At 35.4% G+C, this 6,000-nt stretch overlaps 1 long non-coding RNA gene across 1 annotated transcript; it reads right to left on the reverse strand.

Annotated features, from left to right (window-relative positions):
- Positions 1-1,540: 1,540 nt before the first annotated feature.
- Positions 1,541-4,373, reverse strand: LOC141348814 (uncharacterized). Its single transcript, XR_012357569.1, has 3 exons — positions 4,256-4,373; positions 4,054-4,147; positions 1,541-1,786 (listed from the first exon to the last, which is right to left on the reverse strand). It is a non-coding gene; the product is annotated as an uncharacterized lncRNA (long non-coding RNA).
- Between the last annotated feature and the right edge of the window lie 1,627 nt (positions 4,374-6,000).

A 6,000-nucleotide genomic window follows, 5' to 3' on the forward strand; every position in this document is an offset into this window, starting at 1 on the left:
TATAAAAAGTACATCAGTATACTGTGAATATTAAGCCGCAAAATACTAAATATGAATACTTAAATATGAACCTGCATGTTTTGCGTCCCTCTGTGTAAATGAATGGCGCAGACTCGCTGTATTTTCAGCCTCTGCAAATAAATATTTGAGCACATGAACAAATAAAAACAAACAGAAACTTAAAGGTCTTTACCGCAGCTTGTCAAAATAAAAGTTCGGTTTAACTTGACAAAAACAGTGACATAAATATATTACTTAATATATTACTTAATGTAATGATATTACTAGTGCTACTAAAATGTATTTTATTATTAAAACATTATTTTTTTTAAAGGAATATTTACCAGAAAAGTGTAAATACACAACAGAAATACTTCTTTTTCTGAAAAAAAAGAAAGAAAATAAATTAATTTGACATGTTTTTAATTATTAAAATTTAATGGAACCCATTCCATGCCATTAATGAAAAACACATGATTTTTAAAAAATAAAACTGAATTTGAGGGAAAAATAAAAGAAATTTCATAGGGCTTTTTTTTTTAAGTGCTGGCCAACGATTAATCAAGATTAATCGCATTTAAAATAAAGTTTTTGTGTACATAATATATGTGTGTGTACTGTGTATATTTATTATGTATATATAAATACATACATGCATGTATATGTTTAAGAAAAATATGTTATGTTTATATATCAAATATGTTTATATATAATATAAAATCTATTAATATAAATATATACATGTAAATATATGTAAATATTTCAAAACATATACTGTATGTGTGTGTCTTTATATATACATAATAAATAAACACAGTACACACACATATATTATATAAACAAAAACTTTATTTTGGATGCGATTAATTGTGATGAATCGTTGCCCAGCACAGTGTTTTTTATTATTAAAATTTAATGAAACCATAAAAATGGAATCCAGGAACTTTATAAAAAACACATAATTTGGTTAAAACAAAACGGAATTTGAGGAAAAAATAAAACAAATTTCAAAGGGCCTTTTTTTTTCGGGCAACAATTAATCGCGATTAATCACATTCAAAATAAAAGTTTTTGTGTACATATATATATACTGTATGTATATATATATATATATATATATATATATATATATATATACTCAGTACACACATATATTATATAAACAAAAGTGTTATGTTGGATGCGATTAATTACGATTAATCGTTGCCCAGCACTAATTTTTAAAATTAAATTGATGTTGAATTGTGTATGTTTCAATTTCAACTAATCAGACATGCTTTTTGATTAATATTTTTTATGTAACCATTAAAACAGTCTCTAGAAATTTAAAAACAAAAAACTGAATTTAGGGCCCTAGATTAACTAAAATGAATCAGACTTTCTAACATCAGAGAGAAAAAGACATACACCCTTTGATCAAATATTAAAACAAAATAGGCTAAGGCTTTATGTGTGATATTTAAAAATGAATGTAAAATGTATTTTTTTATTTAAAATACTTTAATAATAATAAGTCATTTGGATGTCATTGTAATAAAAAACTACCCTGCATCTGTGCTTTGTTGCCCAAGATGAGGCTTTTCTTGCGTTGGGAACAGCAGCTTGTGCTCCAGCCCTGCTGCTCTGAGGGGAGCACAGTGGAATTTGGTGCATTTCCCCTTTTCGTGCGCTGGACTTGTTCACTCGCTGCCAACTCTGGGCTCCATTTCGCCCCCACATGGATTCCTCCCTCAGGGGTCACCATGACAGCGAGCAGATCGATAATTAGAAAAACAAAAATGGGAGCCTGTGGACACGGAGGGCAGAGTGTAATATTAACATAGACATTGAGGAATGGCTGACGAACTACAGGCTGTTATGACAGCTCCAAACAAACCCGGGGACGACTGAGGGACAGAGTGATGACTGGGTGAGAAAGGGAGGGGCCAGTTAATGCCACCCCACCCCAAAAACCCCTCTTACTCATGCATTCAGTCATAAATTGTTTTGTATACATGTAAGGCTGTTACACAAATGCTTTTATTTTTAAAATTATAAATACATTTTAAGCATAACAACTTTACATTCATTAATTAGTGACCTAAACAATTGTGCACAATCCTAAATATTTCATATTAATTTAATATATTTAACTTAATTTACTTTTTTGTTTGTTTTTAATTTCTCATACACCCCCTCTTATTTATCTCCAGATTTAAATGAAAAAGTGGTCTTAGATGTTTTTTTTATAACTTAAAGGTACTTTTATATTCTGTATGTGTTTATTACCTATTGTTTTTTTCTGCAATCAAGGAAATCTCAAATTCAAAAAACCACGACAAAAATTGCAATGTACTCTGTTTATAAGAGTGAATTTTCTGTATGGATTTTTCACAGGTGTTTTGAATTACATATTGCATTGCCTTGTGTATAAGGAAATGTCTGAAAACTTAAAGGGATAGTTCACCCAAAAATGAAAATTTGATGTTTATCTGCTTACCCCCAATGCATCCAAGATGTAGGTTACTTTGTTTCCTCAGAAAAACACAAACGAAGATTTTTAACGAAAACCGGTGCAGTCTGCCAGCCTTATCATAGACGTGGATGGGCACCAAACCTTTAAAAGTAAACAAAAACATGCACAGACAAATCCAAATCACACCCTGCGGCTTGTGATGATACATTGATGTCTTAAGACACGAAACGATCGATTTTTGTGAGAAACTGAACAGTATTTATATCATTTTTTACCTTTGATACACAGCCACGTCCATCTGTCATGTGCACGAGTTTGGCATCAGTCACGTCACATGAGCACACGTTCTGGCGTAGAATACGCAAAAGCCGTAAGGGGAAATCAGTGAAAAGTCCTGGATGAGTTTGCGCAAACTAATGTAATCTTTTAGCTTTAAATCGGTTTAAACAATCAGGATACGCGCAAGTAATTACCATTTTGAATAGCTGCTATACCCACAATCTCTGTGCTCTGTGTAAACAATGAGTGTCGTATACATGCGACAGATCGCTTCCGGCGTTTGCGTATTCTACGACAGAGCGCGTGCACATGTGACGTGACTGACGCCAAACTCGTGCATATTACAGATGGACGTGGCTGTGTATCAAAGGTAAAAAATGATATAAATACTGTTCAGTTTCTCACAAAAACCGATCGTTTCGTGTCTTAGGACATCAATGTATCATCACGAGCCGCAGGGTGTAATTTGGATTTGTCTGTGCATGTTTTTGTTTACTTTTAAAGGTTTGGTGCCCATCCACTGCCATGATAAGGCTGGCAGACTGCACCGGTTTTCGTTAAAAATCTTCGTTTGTGTTTTTCTGAGGAAACAAAGTAACCTACATCTTGGATGCATTGGGGGTAAGCAGATAAACATCAAATTTTCATTTTTGGGTGAACTATCCCTTTAACAGTAAGGCTACTGGTAATTTTCTGCCAGGGCATTATCCATTTTTCTTAATATTTTTTCCCCTGCTCACCTTCATAGTCAGAAATGTGCATTTTCTCATACTGGAAACTAACATGGTGACAATATATTGTCTGTTTGAAATAATTATCTGCCACTGATGAATGAAATTGACTTGTACAACTGTTTTCCTGTGAATCTAATAGTGTGCTTTAACAAATCATGGCCACAAGGTGGCCTTAAAATGCTCAGCAAGCAGCAGCCAGCATGATTTTAGATGGCTGTGGGTGGCAGAGGTACCATGTGTTTGTCGTGACCCCAAAACATTTGACAACAATTTGTTTATTTCCATGTTGTAGTGGGTTGATTTTGAAGGTTGGGCTTGTTTGGTAAATTAACTAGTAACTAACACATAATTATGCTTTTCAAGTAAAGTGTTGCTCCAGTAGCGAAAATTGTTTCCTTGCTTGCCAAAAAGAGAAACAGAGAACCAAAATATGCTAAAATGTCTTTTCCCAGTGTTCAACTGACTCATGTGAAGCAACAATCTGTAATTTTCTTAGAAATAGGGCATTAACACCTTTAAACATCTGAGGTTTTAAAGTAAAAAAAGATGTGCCATACGTGACCTGAACCAAACTCTTTAACTCACCTCTACAACCAGACCAATAATTGTATACTTTGTTGATTTCCCGTCACTATGTGAGCAATTCCTTCTTTTTTCTTCCTTGTCTTTTTTTTCTTTTCTCCCCTATTCATGAGAGAGAGAGAGAGAGTTACTTCATTCTGCTGTTCTTTTAGTTATGTAACCAGGATGTAAACTCAACAGTTTTCCTTAAGTAATTCATGCTTACATGTATATGGATGCCTTTTTTAAGCGCTTGTCCTTAATTCATCCTCAAAATGCTGCCAGAAATGACCAACTGTGTTATATTTATCCACATCTTTCTTTAGCACAGCCATTGGAAAGAGCCAGTTATGAAGATATTTTTCCAGTCCGGACTGTACTTCTTAAAAATAAAAGGCAAATAAAATAATAGAGAAAAGGGCTTTTTTGCCTGATGATGACATTAGACATTTTGGACTCTTTGTTAATTGTATTCTCAATTCAGAGTATCCTATCTCCATCAAATGCGCCATCAGCAGCAACAACCGCAATTACAGTTTGTGGAATAAATGGAATAAATGACAATGGAGTGGAACTTTCTGTTTTTCTGACAACTGGCAGACGAAGAGTTTGAAACCTGTTTAAAAACAGATTTGCGATTGTATTTTCGATGAAGCAAAAAGCGGCACAGCGTGATGCATGCTGTAATACAGTTACCCGGATGCGCAGCCAAATTGGCAATACTCAGATGTAAACAACAGCATGGATTGCATGGTTAATGTACTACTGAATAGTTGTTCTGCTAATTTATGCTGTCTAAACCATGGGAAAAAAAACGTGTGGAGGCTGCTCAATCAATGTGCAGATGAATGTTGTCAAGATTCTTACCCTGAAAATCCTGGTTCAGTTTGGCCAAACACAAATGCCTTTTGCTCCTCAGACAGATTTTGTACATTTCTCCTTGATTTGTTATAACTTTTGGCAGTCTATGGTACTCCAAACAGGGGCGCCGCTCGCAATTTTGGGCCCTATGACAAAATATGAGTTTGGGCCCCCCCTACCAAAGCAAAGTATATCTCTGGGGGCCCCTAAAGGGCATGGGCCCTTAGAATCGTCCTTACTTACCCCCCCTTAGCGGCACCCCTGACTCCAAATGTTTTCCCCAGTCTGGCCGATTAGTACAGCCCAAAACATGACAATATTCGACCATTTTCAGCAGCAATAATCAGCAAAATATGTGAGTTTAGTTAGGTTCAGTGGTATTGTTTACGTTCAGTGCCGCCAATATGGCCGATTGATGATGCGTTGTGAAATCACTCTATTATTATTATTATTTTTTTATATATATAAAGAAACTGAGTCTAATAGATTTAGGTCATGTTTTAGTTAAATAATAAGTGTTACATTTTTGCCGGAAACTATAGTTATCATGGTAGATTCTGGCTTGTCAATAGCGTTTTCCAAAGCAAATCAGAAAAAACAATTAATAGCCTACATCAGTAGGCTATTTAACCTACACAACGCCACCGAAAAAACGGTGAAGAGTAACCCTATTAACGGCAAACACAAGCACACATTGAATGCTTGTTTTGACTGAAGAGTGATGAGGGCACAATCAACACGAGACTCCTTTGATACGGTTCTCGCGCGGCATCCCCTGACGCGTGCGTTATCAGGAGCGGTGCCAGCAGTGTATTGGACCGCGGGTGGTTTAGCTTGCACTGACTCTACACCAGTGATAATGAACTGCGCATCCTCATATTGCATTCGAAGCTTTGAGACAGGTTTTCTGACATCTCCGACACAATGACAGGTTCATTTAGCTTAATTTGACGGTTTGGTCCCACGCGTTATTGTGGATATACAAGGAGGCGCATAAGAGATGGACTAAAAATATGGACTGGACACCGTCTGATGAGCTATACCAGAGAGATGCTGAAAGGTATGTCAAAAAACAAGTTTGAAATGCAGTGGTTGGGTTAAAATTGTTTT

This window comes from Garra rufa, chromosome 13 (assembly GCF_049309525.1).
Source record: "Garra rufa chromosome 13, GarRuf1.0, whole genome shotgun sequence".
Taxonomy (NCBI): domain Eukaryota; kingdom Metazoa; phylum Chordata; class Actinopteri; order Cypriniformes; family Cyprinidae; genus Garra; species Garra rufa.